This window comes from Mesoplodon bidens, assembly GCF_964165515.1.
Source record: "Mesoplodon bidens genome assembly, contig: HAP1_SCAFFOLD_186, whole genome shotgun sequence".
In the NCBI taxonomy this organism is placed as follows: domain Eukaryota; kingdom Metazoa; phylum Chordata; class Mammalia; order Artiodactyla; family Ziphiidae; genus Mesoplodon; species Mesoplodon bidens.
In genome coordinates, this window is record NW_027671824.1 from 329,253 (window position 1) to 351,047 (window position 21,795).

Sequence of the window (21,795 nt, forward strand, 5' to 3'; positions counted from 1 at the left end):
CTAATGTCCAAACATAAAAGGATTCAATTAAAAAAAAAGCTGAATAATCTAATTAAAACGTGGGCTGAACACCTTAGCAGATATACTACCTTCATAGGAGACCTACAAATGACCAAGAGACACATGAACATTTGCTCAACATCTGTAATAGTAAGAGAAATGCAAAATAAAACCACAAAGAGATGTCAACTCACACATTTCCTAGTGGTTATTATGAAAAAGAAAAGACAGAAAAGTGTAGTCAAGCATGTAGAAAACTGGGAAAACTTACAGACTGTTGGCGGGAATATACCTTAGTACAACCACTACATAAAATAATTAGGATGTTCCTCAAAGTACTAAAAATAATACCACCGTATAACCTAGCAATTCCTTTTCTGAATATACATATTTGAAGGAAATGAAATCAGTTACTTTACTGAGATATTTGAACTCCCATGTTCACTGTATTAATATTTACCAAAATATGCAAGGCATAGACACTAACTGTTTATCAATGAATAAACGGATTAAGAACTGTATATATTACCACAATGGATATTATACAGCCATATAAAGAAAATCCTGCAATTTGTGACCACATGAAATCAACTTGTGGGCATTATGCTTAGTGAAACAATCAGAGACATAAAGACAAACTGTGTGGTCCCACTTATTTATTAAATCTAAATGGCAGAGGTCATCAAAACAGAGAGTTGATATGTATTTAATAGGTGTGGGTTTGGGAAAAATAAGGAGATGAGAGTCAAAGAGTACAAATGTCCTGGTATAAAATATGTAGATTCTTGGGATCTAAGTTACAGCATAGTGACTTAGTTACCAACACATTATTGCATATTTCAAGGTTACAAGGAAAGGAGATCTTAAATGTTCTTACAGCACACACACAAAAATGGTAACTATGTGAGGTGATAGAAGTATTAACTAACATTATTATCACATTATTTCACAACATAGATGTAAGTCTAATCATCATGCTGTGTACCTTATAATTACCAAGGTTATATGTCAATTATATCTCAATAATGTTGGGGAAAATGTATTAAAGATAAGACCTAAATGTTTCAAAGCCTTTGAGTAAAGATAAGGAACAAACTTCTCAAGATTGGCCTTGGCAATAATTTCTTGACAATGACAGCAGGAGAGAAGGCAACAAAATCAAAAGTTAAGTGAAGTGAAATTGACCTGAAACATTCCTATATAATAAAGGAAACAATCAACAGAATTAACAGGCCATCTATAGAATAGTATAAAATATTTACAAACACGTACCTTAGAAGTGGCTAATATCCAACATACATAAGAAAAGTGCAAAACCTCAGTAGTGGGATATCACCTCATATCTGTTAGATTGGCTATTATCAAAAAAGAGAAGACAGCAGGCATGACAAAAGGGAACCACCTTACACTCTTGTTGGGAATGCTGTTTGGTGTAGCCACTCTAGAAAAGAGTTTGGAGGTTCCTCATAAAACCAAAAATTAGAACTACCAAATCATCCAGAAGAAAATCTTTGGTTATTTATAAAATGGAAGGAAAAATGCCGACTCTAAAAAACACCTGAATACCATGTACACTGTACCATCATTCTCAAATGTCATACCAGGATAACTACACACTTAGCCTGAATAGATGGATAAAGGAAATGTGCCCCAGCAAGTTATTTTGTGTGGCAGGAAAAAAAAGTGGCACAATAAAAATATATTCAGGCATACTAGAAATAAAATGGTGCCTTTTTGTAACAAAATGGGTGCACCTTAATGGCACTATGTTAAGTCAACATCTCTAATAGTAAGAGATATTGAGAAGAAGTATGATGAAATAAGAAGTAAGAAGTACTTAAGAAGTAAATCAGACAAATAAAAACAAAAATGGTGTAATCTCACTTATAGGAAAAAATAATAATCTTCGTGGAAGGTTTTTCTCCTTCATCACTTTAAATATATCCTGCCAGTCCATTCTGGCTTGGAGAGTTTAACAACTGTCCTTCACAATCTCTTCCAAAATATAGCAGAGGGAGGAAGACTCCAAAACTAATTATATGGTGCCACAATCACCCTGATACCAAAACCAGGCAAAGATATAATAAAAAAAAAGAAAACTAGAGGCCAATATCACTGATGAATATAGATGCAAAAATCCTCAACAAAATGGTAGCAAACAGAAGCCAACAGCACATTAAAAGGATAATACACCATGATCAATTGGAGTTTATTCCAGGAATACAAGGATTCTTCAATATATGCAAATCAATCAACGTGATACTTCATATTAACAAATTGAAGGAGAAAAACAATATGATCATCTCAATGGATGCAGGGAAACTTTCAAAAAAATTCAAACCCAATATGTGATAAAAACCCTCCACATAGTAAGCATAGAGGGGAGTTTCCTCAACATAATAAAGGCCATATATAACAAACCCACAGCAAACATCATCCTCAATGGTGAAAAACCAAAAGTATTTTCATTAAGATCAGGAACAAGACAAGGATGTCCACCCTCACAGCTCTTTCTCCACATAGATATGGGCGTTTCAGACACAGCAATCAGAGAAGAAAAGGAAATAAAAGGAATCCAAATCAGAAAAGAAGAAGTAAAGCTGTCACTCTTTGCAGATGACTTGATACTACACATAGAGTATCCTAAGGATGCTACCAGAAGATGAATAGAGCTAACCGATAAATTTGGTAAAGTAGCACAATAAAAAATTAATGCACAGAAATCTCTGGGATTCCAATAGGCTAATGATGGAAAATCTGAAAGAGAAATTAAGGAAACATTCTCATTCACCATTGCAACAAATAGAATAGAAAGAAACATACCGAGGTAGACAAAAGACCTGTATGCAGAAACCTATAAGATGCTGATGAAAGAAATGAAGGAGGATACAAAGAGATGGAGATATATACCATGTTCTTGGGTTTGAAGAATCAACATAGTGAAAATGACTGTATGACATAACGCAATCTACAGAGTCAATGCAATCCCTATCAAAATACCAATGGCATTTTCGAGGGAACTAGAAGAAAAAAATTCACAGTGTGTATGGAAAAAAAAAAAAAAAAACATGCCGAATAGCCAAAACAATCTTGAGAAAGAAAAACAGAGCTGGATGAATCGGGCTCCTGGACTTCAGACTATACTAAAAGCTACAGTAATCAAGACAGTATGGTACTGGCACAAAAACAGAAATATAGATCAATGGAGTACAGTAGAAAGCCCAGGGGTAAACCCACAGATATATGGTCACCTTATTTTTGATAAAGGAGGGAAGAATATACAATGGAGATAAGACATCCTCTTCAACAAGTGGTGCTGGGAAAACTGAATGGCTACATGTACAAGAATGAAATTAGAACACTCCCTAACGCCATACACAAAAATAAACACAAATCGATTAACGGACTAAATGTAAGGTGAGACACTATCAAACACTTAGAGGAAAACATAGGCAGAACACTCTATGACATAAATAATAGCAAGATTCTTTTTGACCCACTTCCTAGAAAAATGGAAATAAAAACAAAATTAAAGTAATGGGACATAGTGAAACAAAAATTTTTCACAGGAAAGGAAACTATAAACAACACGAAACGACAACCCTCAGAATGGGAGAAAATATTTGCAAATGAAGCAACTGAAATAGGATTAATCTCCAAAATTTACCAACAGCTCATGCAGCTGTAAACCAAAAAACACAAACCATCCAAAAATGGGCAGAAGACCTAAATAGACATTTCTCCAAAGATGATACCCAGATTGCAATAAAACACATGAAAGTTGGCTCAACCTTTCATGTTGAGCATGAATCATTATAGAAATATAAATCAAATCTACAATGAGGTATCACCTCACCCTAGTCAGAGGAGCCGTCATCAAAAAATCAATATACTATACATTCTTGAGAGAGTGTAGGGAATAGGAAACCCTCCAGCACTGTTAATGGGAATGTAAATTGTTACAGTCACTATAGAGAACAGTATGGTGGTCATTAAGAAACTAAAACTAGAACTAATATATGACCGCATAATCCCACAACTGTGCATATACCCTAAGAAAACTATAATTCAAAAAGAGTCATGGACCACACAGTTCATTACAGGTGTAATTACAATAGCCAGGACAGGGAAAAAGCTAAGTGTCAATCGACACATGAATGAATAAAGAAGGTGTGGCATATATATACAATGGAATATTACTCAGAGATAAAGAGAAATTAAATTGAGCTATTTGCAGTTAGGTGGATAGACTTAGAGTCTGTCATAATGTGTGAAGTCAGAAAGAGAAAAAGAAAAAACACTTTGCTAACACATATATATGGAATCTAAAAAAAAGTTTCTGATGAAGGTAGGAGCAGCACAGGATAAAAGATGCAGATGTAGAGAATCGACTTGAGAACATGGGGAGTGGAAAGGGTAAGCTGGCACGAAGTGAGAGAGTGGTATGTACATATATACACTACGAAATGTAAAATAGATAGCTAGTGGAAAGCACCTGCATAGCACAGGGAGATATGTTCAGTGCTTTGTGACCACCTAGCTTGGTGGTATAGGGAGGGTGGGAGGGAGATGCAAGAGGGAGTGGATTTGGAATATATGTATACCTATAGCTGATTCATTTTGTTATACAACAGAAACTAACACAACATTGTAAAACAATTAAATTACCATATAAATGATAAAAAAAACCCAATATGTTGTCTACAAGAGCAATTTTAACTTTAAGGACACACATAAGCTGAAGATGAGGGAATAGAAACTGATAGTCCAAACAGTTTCCAAACAAGAGCAGGACTGACTCCCCCAATCTCAGGTAATACAGACTTTCAGTCAAAATAGTTCACAATTGATAAAGAAGGTCAGTATACAATGATAATAGATCAATTTATCAAGAGATTATAATAATTGTAAATATATATGTACTGAACGTTGCAGGATTAAACATATATATAAATTACCCATCAACAGATCTGATAGGAGAAATCAACAGTAAAACTAATAATGGTAAGGGACTATATTCTCTCACTTTATACCTTAGGATATTGATAAAGACACTGAATGTACCCAATAAAATTATATAGAAGTTCCATCCAACAGAATCAGATTCCACATTATTCTTAAGTTCAGATAGAGCATTCCCTAGGATAGATGCTGTCGTGGAATATAAAGCAAGCGTTAACAAATTTAAGAAGATCAAAAGCACATTAAGCAACACTTTTGATCATAATGTTATGAAGATAGAAATCAATAACAATAGAAAAAGTGAAAAAAAACTAATATGTAGAATTATACAGCACACACTGGAAAAACCTATGGGTCAGGAAAGAACTCAAAAGGGAAACTTGAAACTACCTTCAGATAAACAAAAATTACAATATACCCAAACTTTGGGAATGTAGAAAAATCAGTCTAAAGAATGAATTATTTTTAGCAATCATAAATTCTTATATTAAGAGAAAGGAATGATTTAAATAAACAACTTAAACTTATGCCTGAAGGATAGGAAAAATGAACAAATTAAGCACGAGGAATAAAAGGAGAAAGTAAGAAAGATTCAAATGGAAATGAATAAAATGAATATCAGATAATTAGGAGAAAATGAATCCAAGTGATGGCATTTGGAAAGGATAATAAAATTGACAAGCTTTAGCTAGACTAACAAAGAGCAAAAAAGAGCTTAATAAATAAAACTTTAACTGAAAGAGGAGAAATTGCAACTGACATCATAGCACACAAATCATTATAAAGGATGATAAAAAACCGGGTCACACAAATGGATAAATCTCCAACAACTCCTATATAAAATGAAGCAAGACAATCATGAAGAAGCAAAAAAAACAAACAAACAAAAAATATCTTGATCATACAAATAATGACTTAGGAAATTGAAGCAGTATTCAAAACTCTCCCAACAAAGAGAAGCACAGGATCAGTTAGTTTCACTGGTGAATTCTACTGAACATTTAATGAAGATTTATTGCCAGTCCTACCCAAACTCTCCCAAATCACTACAAAAGAGGAAACATTTCCAAACTCATTTTATATAACCAACATTTTCCTGAATAACAAAGCCAGATAAGGAAATAACAAGGGAAACACAAAACAAAAGAAAACAAAACAAACGTACAAACAAACAAGCAAAAACCACAGAACATACAGGCTAATATCCTTTTATATATAGATGCAAAAATTCTCAACAAAATTCTAGCAAACCTAATTCAATAGCACAATAAAATGTTCAACGTGATAAGGTGGGATAATTCCTGGGGATGCAAGGGCAGTTAATGTTTTAAAATCAATAAATTTAATTTATGACACGAATAGCATGCAGAAGATATGTTTGAAAGAATTTTCTAAATTTTCTTGATTAAAGCTTTCAACTACCTGGGGAGAGAAGAAACATTTTAAATGTAATAAAGGTCATATATTATCAAGCCCACAGCTAACATCATATTCATGGTGTAAAGCTGAAAACCTTTCCTCTAAGACAGGAACAAATAAAAAATGCCCACTCTCACCACCCCTATTCAACATAATACTAGAAACACTAGTCAGAACCTTTAGGCAAGCAAAAGAAATAAAAGGGATCAAAAGTGGAATGGAAGAATTAGAAATGTCTCTGTTTGAAGATGACATATTACGTATGCAGGAAATCCTAAAGACTCCACCAAAAACCCCGTGAAACTGTTAGAACTAATAAATGAATTCAGTAATGTTGTTGGATATGAAATAAAAATACAAAATTAGCTGCATTTCTATACACTAACTAGAAAATAGCTGACAGAAAAATAAAGAAAACACTTCCATTTACAGCAGCACCAAAAACAATAAAATCTTAGGAATACATTTAAGCAAGAAGACAAAAACATGTGTACACCTAAAAATATGATATTCACAAAAACTGAAGAAGAAACAAGTGAATAGAAACTTATCCCATGTTTCTGAATTGAAAGAATGTATACTGTTAAAATGTTCATGCTACCTCAAGCTGTCTATAGTTTCAATGGAATCCCAATCAACTTTTCAATGGAAATTTACCTAGAATAGAATAACAGTCCTAAAAATTGTACAAAACAAGAAAGGACCCTGAAAATAGACAAAGCAATTTTCAGCAAGATAAACAAAGCTGGATGAAACTCACTTCGTGGTTTCAAAGCATAATACAAAGTTACAGAAATCAAAATAGTGTGAGACTAGCATAAAAACAGACAATAGACCAATAGAATAGGACTGAGAGCACAGAAATAAACTCAGCCCTGTCCAGTCAACTAACATTTGACAAGGATGACAAGAATAAATAATGGAGTAAAAATAGGCTTTACAGTGAATGGTGTTGGAAAAACTGGATATCCACATGGAAAACAATAAAATTGAACATGCATCTTAGACAATTCAAGAATTAACACAACATGAGCAGAAATCACAAAATCCCGAGAATTAAAAAAAAAAAAAATCTCCAAGACATTTGTCTCAGCAATGATTCTTTTGGATATGATACCAAAAGTAGAAGGAACTAAAAGAAAATTCAACATGTGTGACAACATTAAATTTAAAAGCCTCTGCACTAAAAGAAACTTGAACAGAGTGAAGAGGCACTGAACAGGAGACATAGGAATTGTCCTGTGAAATGGGAGAAAATATTTGCCAACAGCATGCAAGCTACAGGAGAATGTAGAAACATAAACACTCTCAGTTAAAAAAAAGCGAAAAATCTAATTAAAACGTGGACTGAAGATGTTAGCAGATATATTCCCCCCACAGGAGACATACAAATGACCAAGCAACACATGAATATTGGCTCAATATCTGTAATAGTAAGAGAAATGCAAAATAAAACCACAATGGGATATCAACTCACACATTTCCTGGTGGTTTTTATGAAAAGGAAAAGAGAGAAAAGTGTAGTCAAACATGTAAAACACAGGGAACACTTACAGACTTTTGGTGGGAATGTAACTTAGTACAACCACTATGGAAAATGATACGGATGTTCCTCAAAATACTAAAAATAATACCACCATATAACCTAGCAATTCCATTTCTGAATACACATATTTGAAGGAAATGAAATCAGTTAACTTACAGAGATATTTGCACTCCCATGTTCACTGTATAAATATTTATCTAAAATGTGTAAGGCATTGTCACTAACTGTTTATCAATGATAAAAAGGCTTAAGAAATGTATGTTACCACAATGGGTATTATACAGTCATATAAAGAAATTCCCGCAATTTGTGACCACATGAAATCAACTTGCAGGCATTATGCTTAGTGAAACAATCAGACATTAAGACAAACTGTGTGGTCCCACTTATTTATGAAATCTAAATGGTGAGTTCATCACAAAGAGAGTTTATACATATTTAATAGGTGTGAGGTGGGGAGAAACAGGGAGATGATTGTCAAAGAGCACAAATTTCCTGTTATAAAATGTGTAAATTCTTGGGATCCAAATTAAAGGATAGTGACTTAGTTACCAATACTTTATTGCATGTTTAAAAGTTACTGGGAATGTATATCTTCAGTTTTCTTACAGAACACACACACAATTGGTAACCATGTGAGGTGATAGAAGTATTAACTAACATTATTATCATATTATTTCTCAACATAGATGTAAATCTCATCATCATGCTGTGTACCATAAAACTACCAACGTTATATGTCAATTATATCTCAAAAGTGTTGGGGAAATTGCTTTAAGATAAGACCAAAAAGTTTCAAATCCATTGAGAAAAGATAAGGAACAAACTTCTCGAGATTGGCCTTGGCAATAATTCCTTGGCTATGACAGCAGTAGAGCAGGCAACAAAACCAAAGTTAAGTGAATTGAAATTGAACTGAAACATTCCTATATAATAAAGGAAACAATCAATAGAATTAAGAGGCAATCTACAGAATAGCATACAATATTAGAAACAAATACCTGATAAGTGGTTAATGACGAACATATATTAGGAAAGTGCTAAACCTCTGTAGTGGATTATCACCTCATATCTATTAGATTGTCTATTATCAAAGAAGAGAAGATAGCAGGCATGACAAAAGGGAACCCTCCTACATTATTGTTAGGAATGCTGAATGGTATAGCCGCTCTAGAAACCAGTTTGAAGATTCCTCAAAAAGCTAAAAATTAGAACTACTAAATCATCCAGAAAAAAAACTCTTTGGGTATTTTTATAAAGAAAAGAAACACACAAAATCATAAAGACACCTGCATCCCATGTACACTGCACCATCATTCTCAAATGCCATAACAGGAAACAACAAACTTGGGCTAAATAGATGGGTAAAGAAAATGTGGCACAGAAAAGTATTTTGTGTGGCAGGAAAAAAATGTGTCACAATAAAAATATACTCAGGCATAGTAGAAGGAAAATGCTGCCTTTTGTAACAAAATGGCTGCACCTTGAGAGCACTATGTTAAATCAACATCTCTAATAGTAAGAGATTTTGAGAAGAAGTATGACGAAGAAAGAAGCACTTAAGAAGTAAGTCAGACATATAAAAACAAACATAGTGTGATCTCACATATTTAAAAAAAAATATCTTCGTTGCAGGTTTTTCTCCTTCATCACTTAAGATGTCCTGCCAGTCCTTCCTGGCTTGGAGTGTTTAACACCTGTCCTTCTAAAACTCTTCCAAAATGTAGCAGAGGGAGGAAAAATCAAAAACTAATTCTATGGAGACACCATCACTAATACCAAAAGCAGACAAAATATCAAAAAAATAAATGAATAAATAAAACTGCAGGCCAATATTACTGATGAATATAGATACAAAAATTCTCAACAAAATAGTAGCAAACAGAATCCAACAGCACATTAAAAGGAAAATACACCATGATCAAGTGGGATTTATTCCAGGAATACAAGGATTCTCCAATATATGCAAAGCAACCAATGTCATACACCATATTAACAAATTGAAGTAGAAAACACATATGATCATCTCAATAGATGCAGAGAAAGCTTTCGAAAAAAATCAACACCAGTTTATGATAAAAACCCTCCACATAGTAGGCATAGAGGGAAGATTCCTGAACATAATAAAGGACTTATATGACAAACCCACAGCAAACATCGTCCTCAATGGTGAACAACTGAAAGTATTTTCACTAAGATCAGGAACAAGGCAAGTTTGCCCACCCTCTCAACTCTTATTCAACATAGTTTTGGATGTCTCAGCCACAGCAATCCGAGAAGACAAGGAAATAAAAGGAATCCAAATTGGAAAAGAAGAATTAAAGTTGTCACTCTTTTTTTTTTAATTAACTATACAGCAGCTTTAATAGGGTAACAGTCCAGAGAAAAATGTTACATTAGGCACTTGACATCTCATATAAATTTTTTTCTTAAAACTAAAAGGTTTCATTTTAACAGATAAATTTCAATGTACTTTTTAAAACTGATTGTTAATTAAAGCCTAAGCAATTATAAAGAAAATACACAATGATATTCAACCAGAGGTTAATTTTCTGGTCATACTGACATGTTAAAGTACTTTTCTTAAAATTTAATTTACCTGAGACTGAGTTCTCAGGTATCTTTTTGGTTAAAAATATTTGATAAGATAGGTGATAATTGGACTATTTTTATATTGACAACTGAAATAAAGCTATATACTGTCAGTCAGTGTTTAGGGACCCAGAACCAACTTGTCAAAAAAGTACATTTTATACCCATAATATCATCATTTTCACATGATTATCCTTTCAAGTTATCATAATCTGTTACTGGCTTCTTGTCTAAGAATTTACAGGCCTAAGGTGAGGCTGTCAGGTAAATGACTGGCATATACAAATCAAAGACTGTGTTCAGGACAAGAGAGCCACACCCAGTGCCTGATGGACAGGATTCACCCATTAACCCGTCACTTTGGAGTCTGCCTAACAGGAGCAAGTCCTCCGAGTTCTGACAGCCACATACGGACAAGAAAGGCTGCTGAAACTTATTTAATTAGACTTAGAGGTACTACTGCTGTTAGGAGTCTGTTTATAAAGATTTTTAATCATACGTTATAATTTTTTTTCAAGTAAAAAACTTGGTTCCAACTGTTACAGGCATAAAAGTATTTCCCCTGGGATTTCCTCCACATCGAGAAGGTACCCATATATTTTTAAATAGTCTTCCTAACTTTGGGAAAACGTTGCCCTCCCTCCAACACCCCCCCCACATGAACATAACCAAATCAGTTGTAATAAAGTACAGCACACAGAAATGACTGTCGGCCTCCTATGAGGACACTGAATGCCATCCATCCCACAGGTTCACTCAACAATCTGCATGTGTTCCTGAGGAGAAATCCATCGAGTCCCTTTGCTGTTGTGACATCTCCAAAGTCAGCTTTTCCCGTATCAATCGTTCTGGACTTCACCCACCATGCTCATCTCATTTGGATTTCAATGCTTCCTCCCATTCAACAGCCGATTCAGAGTTCTTGGGAATTGCTGGAAATATTGATTGCATTTTACTTCGAAAGTCTTTTATACTGTGAACTCCTAAAGCCTTCCAGACTGCGAAGCTGATCACACCAACCCCACACCAGGCGTAAAGTGAGCCCCACCCCAGGGCTCGCAAGGCAAGGGAAGACCCGCTCTCCGGTAAGGCAGCCGTGGCCACAGTTCCCTGCGAATGTTGGAGGGTCTCCTGCAGAGGCGGGGGGCTGTTGTGGCTCACCATAGGGACAAGGACACTGCCAGTAGAAGTTCTGGGAGGTACTCTAAAGTTGTCACTCTTTGCAGATGACCTGATACTACACAGAGAGAATCCTAAAGATGTTACCAGAAAATGCCTAGCGCTAATCAATGATTTTGGGAAAGTAGCAGGATACAAATTTAATGCACAGAAATCTCTGGGATTCCTATAGGCTAATGATGAAAAATCTGAAAGAGAAATTAAGGAAACACTCTCATTTAGCATTGCAACAAATAGAATAGGAACGAATATACCAAGGTAGACAGAAGACCTGTATGCAGAAACCTATAAGACGCTGATGAAAGAAATGAAAGAGGATACAAAGAGATGGAGAGATATATTATGTTCTTGGGTTGTAGGAATCCACATAGTGAAAATGACTATATGACCTAACGCAATCTACAGAGTCAATGCAATCATTATCAAATTACCAATGGCATATTCCAGGGAACTAGGAGAAAAATTACACAGTGTGTATGGAAACAAAAAAAGACACTAAATACCAAAAGAACTCTTGAGAAAGAAAAACGCAGCTGGATGAATCAGGCTCCAGGATTTCAGACTATACTACAAATCTACAATAATCAAGATAGTATGATACTGGCACAAAAACCGAAATATAGATCAACGGAACAGGATAGAAAGCCCAGAGGTAAACCCATGCACATATGGTCACCTACTTTTTGATAAAGCTTGCAAGAATATACAATGGAGATAATACATCCTATTCAACAAGATGTGCTAGGAAAACTGAACAGCTACATGTACAAGAATGAAATCAGAACACTCCCTAACACCATACACAAAAATAAACACAAATGGATTAGAGTCCTAAAAGTAAGTTTCCACACTATCATACACTTAGAGGAACACATAGGCAGAACACTCTATGACATAAATCACGGCAAGATTCTTTTTGACCCACTTCCTAAAGAAATGGAAATAAAAACAAAATTAAACAAATGGGAACTAATGAAACTTAAAACATTTTTCACAACAAAGGGAACCACAAACAAGACCAAATGACAACCCTCAGAATCAGAAAATATTTGCAAATGAAGCAACTGACAAACGATTAATCTTCAAAATTTACCAGAAGCTCATGCAGCTCTAAACCAAAAAATACAAACAACAATCCAAAAGTGGGCAGAAGACCTAAATAGACATTTCTCCAAAGATGATACACAGATTGCAATAAAACACATAGAAGTTGGCTCAATATCATGAATCATTAAAGAAATATAAATCAAACTACAATGAGGTGTCACCTCACAGTAGTCAGAATAGCCATCAAATTCAAAATTCTACAAACTCTAAATTCTGAAGTGGTGTATGGAAAACAGTACCCTCTTGCACTGTTAGTGGGAATGTAAATTGTTACAGCCACTATGGTGAACAATATGGAGGTCATTAAGAACCTAAAACCTGAACTAATATATGACCCCACAATCCCGCTTCTTTGTATATACCCCGAGAAAAGCATAATTCCAAAAGGGTCATGGACCACAAAGTTCATTACAGGTGTAATTACAATAGCCAGGACAGGTAAACACCTAAGTATCAATTGACAGAAGAATGGATAAAGAAGGTGTGTCATATATATACAATGGAATATCACTGAGCCATAAATAGAAATAAAAATTGAGCTATTTGCAGTTAGGTGGATAGACTTAGAGTCTGTCATACTGTGTGAAATGAGTCAGAAAGAAACAAAAGACAAACTTTTTGCTAATATATATATATATATATGGAATTAAAAAAACATTCTGATGAATGTAGGTGTAGGACAGCAATAAAGATGTTGATATAGAGAATTGATTTGAGAATATAGTGAGTGGAAAGGGTAAGCTGGCATGAAGTTAGAGAGTCGTCTGTACATATATACACTACGAAATGTAAAATAGATAGCTAGTGGAAAACAGCTGCATAGCACAGGGAGATACGTTCAGTGCTTTGTGACCACCTAGCTTGGTGGGATAGGGAGGGTGGGAGGGAGATGCAAGAGGGAGTGGATATGGAAATATACCTATAGCTGATTCACTTTACTATACAGCAGAAACTAACACAACAGTGTAAAACAATTATATTGCCATATAAATGATAAAAAAAACAATATGCTGTTTAAAAGAACCATTTTATCATTAAGGACACACATAAGCTGAAGGTGAGGGAATAGAAATTGATAGTCCAAACAGTTTCCAAACAAGTGCAGGACTTGATCTCCCAATCTCAGGTAATACAGACTTTCAGTCAAAGTAGGTCACAAGTGATAAATAAGGTCAGTATACAATGATAATGGATCAATTTATCTAGAGAAAATAATAATTGTAAATATATATGTACTGAACGTTGCGGGATTAAACATATATTTAAATCAACCATTAAGAGATCTGATAGAGGGCTTCCCTGGTGGCGCAGTGCTTGAGAGTCCACCTGCCGTGCAGGGGGCATGCCTTCATGCCCCGGTCTGGGAAGAACCCACATGCCGTGGAGCGGCTGGGCCCGTGAGACATGGCCGCTGAGCCTGCACGTCCGGAGCCTGTGCTCTGCAGCGGGAGATGCCACAACAGTGAGAGACCCGTATACACCCCACCCCACAAAAAAAAAAAAAAAAAAAAAAAAAGATCTCAGAGGATAAATCAACAATAAAACAAATAATAGTAAGTGACTGTATTATCCCACTTTCTACATTAGAAAATTAATAAAGAAACAGAATGTACCTAATAAACTTATAGAAAACTTCCATTCAACAATACCAAAATTCATATTCTGCTTAAGTGCTGAAGGAGCATTTCCCAGAATGGACACTGTCTTGAAACATAAAGCAAGCATTAACAAATTTAAGAAGATCAGAGTCACATTAAGCATCTTTTTTGATCATAATGTTATGAAGCTAGAAATCAATAACAAGAGAAAAAGAAAAATCCCTTATATGTAAACTTATACAACGCACACTGGAAATATATATGGGTCAAGGACGAAGTCAAAAAGGAAATCTGAAACTACCTTCTGATAAACGAAAATGACAACATACCAAAACGTTTGGAATATAGAAAAATCAGTCAATGGATGAATTAATTTTAGCAATCATAGATTCTTCTAAAAGAGAAAAGAATAATCTAAAATAAACCACTTGTGCATATACATGAAGGACTAGGGAAAATGAACAAATTAAGCACCAGGAATAAAAGGAAAAAAATAAGAAAGATTCAAATGGAAATGAATAAAACAAATATCAGATAATTAGGAAAAAATGAATCCAAGTGTTGGAATTTGGAAAGGATCATAAAATTGACAAGATTTAGCAAGACTAACGAAGAGAAAAAAAGAGCTTAATAAATAAAACTTTAACTGAAAGAGGAGAAATTGCAGCTGACACCATAGCATACAAATAGTTATAAAGAATGCTAAAAAACTGGGTTACAAAAATGGATAAATCTCCAAAAACTCCTATATAAAACATAGCAAGACAATCATGAAGAAGCAAAAAACAAGCAAACAAAAAATATCTTGATCATACAAATAATGACTTAGGAAATTGAAGCACTATTCAAAACTCTCCCAACAAAGAGAAGCCCAGGATCAGTTAGTTTCACTGGTGAATTCTACTGGACATTTAATGAAGATTTATTGCCAGTCCTTCCCAAACTCTCCCAAATAACTACAAAAGAGGAAACATTTCCAAACTCATTTTATAAAACCAGGATTTTCTTGATTAACAAAGCCACATAAGGAAATAGAAGGGAACACAAAACAAAACAAAACAAAACAAAAAGCACAGAACTTACAAGCCAATATCCTTGTACATATAGATGCAAAAATTCTCAACAAAATTCTAGCAAACCAAATTCAAAAACACACTAAAATGTTCAACATGCTAAGGTGAAATAATTCCTGGTGATGCAAGGGCAGTTAACATTTTTAAATCAAAAATTTTAATTTACGACACGAATAGCATGCAGAAGAAATGTTTGAAAGAATTTTCTAAATTTTCTTGATTAAAGCTTTCAACTACCTGGGGAGAGAAGAAACATTTTAAATGTAATAAAGATCATATATTATCAAGCCCACAGCTAACATCATATTCATGATGAAAAGCGGAAAACTTTTCCTCTAAGACAGGAACAAATAAAAAATGCTCACTATCACCACTTCTCTTCATCATAATAGTAGAATCCCTAGCCAGAATCATTAGGCACGGAAAAGAAATGAAAGGGATCCAAAGTGGAAAGGAAGAATTTAAAATGTCTCTGTTTGAAGATGACATATTCTGTATGCAGGAAATCCTAAAGACTCCACCAAAACCCCATGAAACTGTTAGAACTAATACATGAAATCAGTAATTTTGTTGGATTTGAAATAAGAATACAAAATTAGTTGCATTTCTATACACTAACAAGAAAATACCTGACAGAAAAAAAAAAAAAAAAAAAACACTTCCATTTACCGCAGCACCTAAAACAATAAAATGTTAGGAATACATTTCAGCAAGGAGACAAAATCATCTGTACACCTAAAAATATAACATTTACAAAAACTGAAGAAGATATATGTAAATAGAAAAGTATCCCATATTTCTAAATTGAAAGAATGATTACTGTTAAAATGTTCACGCTACCTCAAGCTATCTATAGTTTCAATGGAATCCCAATCAACATTTCAATGGCAATATTCCCAGAAATAGAATAATAATCCTAAAAATTGTACGAAACAACAAAGGACACTGAAAATAGACAAGACAATTTTCAGCAAGATAATCAAAGCTGGGTGCAACTCACTTCCTGGTTTCAAACTATTATACAAAGTTATGGTAACCAAAATAATGTGAAATTAGAATAAAAACGGACAAAATACCAATAGAATAGGACTGAGAGCCCAGAAATAAACTCAGCCATGTCCAGTCAACTAACACATGACAAAGAAGACAAGAATAAACAATGGAGTAAAAATAGACTTTACACTAAGTAGTGTTGGAAAAGCTGGATATCCACATGGAAAAGAATAAAATTGAACACCCATCTTAGATGACTCAAAAATTAACACAACGTGAACAGAAATCACAAAATCCTTAGAATTAAACAGAAAAAAATCTCCAAGGCATTTGTGTCAGCAATGATTCCTTTGGATATGATACCAAAAGTAGAAGGAACAAAAAGAAAATTCAACATGTGTGAAAACATCAAATTTAAAAGCCTCTGCACCAAAAGAATCTTGAATAGAGTGAAGAGGCAATGGAACAGGAGGTATAGGAATTCTCCTACGGAATGGGAGAAAATATTTGCCAACAACATGCCAGCTACAGGACTAATGTTGAAACATAAAAAAGACTTAGTTTTTTTTACAAAAGTTGAATAATCTAATTAAAAGGTGGGCTGAAGATCTTAGCAGATATATTCCCCCCATACGACACGTACAAATGACCAACTGACACATGAACATTTGCTCAACCTCTTTAATAGTAAGAGAAATGCAAAATAAAACCACAATGAGATAGCAACTCACGCATTTCATAGTGGTTATTATGAAAAAGAAAAGACATAAAAGTGTAGTCAAGCATGTAGAAAACAGGGAACACTTACAGACTTTTGGTGGTAATGTAACTTAGTACAACCACTATGGAAAATAATATGGATGTTCCTCAAAATTCTAAAAATAATACCACCATATAACCTAGCAATTCCATTTCTGAATATACATAATTGAAAGAAATGAAATCAGTTAACTTACAGAGATATTTGCACTCCCATGTTCACTGTGTAAATATTTATCTAAAATATGCCAGGCATAGTCACTAACCGTTTATCAATGATTAAATGGATTAAGAAATGTATATATTACGACAGTGGATATTATACAGTCATATAATGAAATTCCTGCAATTTGTGACCACATATAATCAACTTGCAGGCATTATTCTTAGTGAAACAATCAGAGACATAAAGACAAACTGTGTGATCCCACTTATTTATGAAATCTAAATGGATGAGGTCTTCAAAAAAAAGAGTGTATACGTATTTAATAGGTGTGAGGTTCGGAGAAATAGGGAGATGATAGTCAAAGAGCATAAATTTCATGTTATAAAATGTGTAACTTCTTGGGATCTAAATTACAGGATAGTGAGTTAGTTACCAATACGTTATTGCATGTTTAAAAGTTACTCGGAAAGTAGATCTTAAATGTTCTTACAGCACACACACAAATTTGGTTACCATGTGAGTTGATAGAAGTATTAACTAACATTATTATCACATTATTTCACAGCATAGATGTACATCTAACCATCATGCTGTGTACCTTAAAACTGCCAATGTTATATGTCAATTGTATCTCAGAAATGTTGGGGAAATTGCTTTAAAGATAAGACCAAAATGTTTCAAATCCATTGAGAAAAGATAAGGAACAAATTCTCAAGATTGGCCTTGGCAATAATTCCTTGGCTATGACAGTAGTAGAGCAGGCAACAAAATCAAAAGTTAAGTGAAGTGAAATTGAACTGAAACATTCCTATATAATAAAGGAAAGAATCAACAGAATTAACAGGCAATCTACAGAATTGCAGAAAATATTAGAAACACATATGAGATAAGCAGCTAATAACAAACATACATTAGGAAAGTGCCAAACCTCTGTAGTGGAATATCACCTCATATCTATTAGATTGTCTATTATAAAAAAAAGAGAAGATAGCAGGCATGACAAAAGGGAACCCTCCTACATTCTTGTTGGGAAAGCTGATTGGTGTAGCTGCTCTAGAAAACAGTTTGAAGATTCCTCAAAAAGCTAAAAATGTAGAACTACTAAATCATCCAGAAAAAATCTTTGGATATTTTTATAGAGGAAGAAAAATCACCGAGTCATAAAGATACCTGCATCCCATGTACACTGCACCATCATTCTCAAATGCCATAACAGGAAAACAACACACTTAGGCGGAATAGATGGAAAAAGAAAATGTGGCACAGAAAAGTATTTTGTGTGGCAGGAAAAAAATGTGTCACAATAAAAATATATTCAGGCATAGTAGAAGGAAAATGCTGCCTTTTGTAACAAAATGGGTGCACCTTGAGGGCACTATGTTAAGTCAACATCTCTAATAGTAAGAGATGTTGAGCAGAATTACGACGAAGTGAGAAGTACTTAAGAAGTAAGTCAGGCATATAAAAACAAACATGGTGTGATCTCACATATTTCAAAAAAAAATAATCTTAGTTGCAGGTTTTTCTCCTTCATCACTTAAGATGTCCTGCCAGTCCTTTCTGGCTTAAAGAGTTTAACATCTGTCTTTCTCAAACTCTTCCAAAATATGGCAGAGGGAGGAAAAGTCCAAAACTAATTCTATGGAGACACCATCACTGATACCACAACCAGACAAAGATATCACAAAAAAAGAAAACTGCAGGTCAATATCACTGATGAATATAGATGCAAAAATCCTCAACAAAATAGTAGCAAACAGAAGCCAACAGCACATTAAAAGGAAAATACACCATGATCAAGTGGGGTTTATTGCAGGAATAAAAGGATTCTTCAATATATGCAAATCAATCAATGTGATACACAATATTAAAAAATTGAAAGAGAAAACACATGTGATCATCTCAATAGAAGCAGAGAAAGCTTTAGAAAAAATTCAACACCAGGTTATGATAAAAACCCTCCACACAGTAGACATCGAAGGAAGATTCCACAACATAATAAAGGCCATATATTGCCAGAGTCCAGCTCTAGTGAGTCTCGGGATACCCGAGGGATGGATAGCGTCAGCAAAGGAAATAATTCTATTACACTTCTTAAAGTATCAGCATTGCATATTTCTCTTTCTCATGTCTTTATTCTTCATTCTTCCTCTATTGTTTACAATCACAGGTTTATATGTCGTAGTTGATTACATTACCAGGTACGTGGCCAAACAGTCTTAGCACAATCAAACCTGAAAATATTCTATAAAGATTTTTTAAAACAAACATCCCCTAGTTTCTAGATGTCCTATTAAAATATTTCCCCAAGTTCCCATTAATCACAGGTTGTTTCTTAGTAACCAAGCCAAGCAGTTCTATGATTATTTCAATTGTAAAATTTGGAGCTACTTGTTCCTATTTTTCTTCTTGCATGTGCATCCTTTTACAATGGTTCCAGGAAAATATTTACAATGTACCTGCATGCTCTTTCTCGTTGTTTCCTTCAACTGAGACAGCGTTTTCTCCCTATCCGGGCAACGAATTCTGCTCTAGTCATTTGTTTTTCTATAATTAATTTTCCTTTATAATAGAACCATAAATTTCCTATGTCATCATCAGGAACTCCAGCCCATGGCCGTAACTCCATACTAGAGGGTGTTTTTCACAAAAACATCCCCTTAGCTCCAGGCTCTTAATTCTTTACCATTTACACAGGGCCTTAGTGGGTACTTCCCATCCTATGATAGTTTCAGGAGGGGGAGTCCTAGAGGAATTTTTTTTCACCTGGAGCAACATCCCCCAAAATTGCCCCTGTATGTAAAGTTATTATCATAAAACATAACAACGGAGCTGTAGTCCACCTTACTGACACGGCACTGCCTTGCAGTGCCTTCCGTTGCTCATGACTTTGTCATGGTGCAATGCCTCCAGGATGGCTTCCGACATCTCCCCCTTTTTTATTTTTTAAAAGTGCAGTATGGAGCTCCACGGAAAGTTGTTTGATGCTTTTAATAATTATTCTAATGATGACTGGAAGTAAAAATATCAGAATTAGTACAACAACTGTCATGATTCCTCCATTAATGAGCATTGAGAATAAGGTTTTATGTGACACCAATGACTTAATACTTTCAAAAAATTTCTGAGCAGACTGTGCCGGAGATAAACCTAAGTCTGTATTTCCTATGTCATGAATCTCTTGATGTAATTTAGTAGGGTCTAAACTAGCATCTGTTTGGTTCCAAACTCCCATAATATGAGTACGAATTTATTCCCAAAAATATGATTCATTCACTTTTAGAGGAGTAACACAAATCCATCTATATTTTTTATGACACCTCAAAGCTAATCTTACTTTGAGCGCTGTTAATTCATCCCCTATGTGTAAAATTGCTTCTTCTAAGGCATCCACCTTTGCTTCTAACTTTCTGTCTATAACTTCCTGAGTAGCCAGAGCTAAAGATACATTTTTTGAAAGCTCATTTACATGTTGAGCTGTATGTACATGTTGAGGTAAGGAACTTATTGAAAGAGAAAGTGATGCTATTACATCTATAAATGTAGATATTGCTAGAATTAAAGCTGCAACAAGTCTCTTTGAATGTAATAAAAGTTCAGTTTCATGCAAAACTTGTAAGCCATAATCATCATACGAGGCAGAGGATAATTTTACAGGCAACATAATGTATGGCGGTCGTTTAAGAATCATTAAAACTTGTACATTCATAGAGGGATTTATACAACTTGTCGAAATACAATCAAAGCAATGTGTCCAAAATGTAGAATCAGAAGCATTATAATAAATATTTAGATCCACATATTTTGGGGCTACCAAGAATACATAAGGTGCTGACACACAAGCCTGCATAGAATAAATGCCCATATTTTTAGGTCTATGAAGAATAACTGGTGGTGGTGCAGCAATAGCTTTCCAAAGCTGGGTCTGTGCATAATACATACTCTCTTGAGCCATAGTTAGTATAGGAGGCACACATCCTCCAGTGTGCCATCTATTAACAAGCATAGAAGCAGGAATGAGTGAATTATTCCAATCATAATGTGCATGATGTTGTAAATAAGATCTATAATCCTTACATGGATCAGGATTACTCCAATCATGCACATTTTTTTGTGGTGTCCTCTATGGGAATATCAATTCTTGAAGAATATATACAATAATTCCATGTAGGAAATCTGGTATTGGTATCTACAGCGTCCCAGTTACTATCCAATTGGTCTTCCGGAGATTGTAATATAGATGATTGTACTCCTGTATGGATACCTTAAGGAGGATTACAAGGAAGAAATTTTAAAGATGAGAGGAAGGTTGATTATAAGTTGGATCTTCTCCAGGTGCTAGGTAAATCAAAGACCAAAGAAGTCTCTTATTAGATTGACTCAAAGGAGAAGCAGTAAGCT

The 21,795-nt window shown here is 34.4% G+C and overlaps 1 pseudogene across 1 annotated transcript in view; it reads right to left on the reverse strand.

The window, feature by feature from the left end:
• The window catches only part of LOC308610972 (ubiquitin-like modifier-activating enzyme 1), a 57,772-nt pseudogene that overhangs the window by 21,038 nt on the left and 14,939 nt on the right, over positions 1-21,795 (reverse strand). The window contains exon 4 of the transcript in view: positions 11,476-11,650. The product of the transcript in view is annotated as a ubiquitin-like modifier-activating enzyme 1 (transcript). The remainder of the gene's footprint in view (positions 1-11,475; positions 11,651-21,795) is intronic.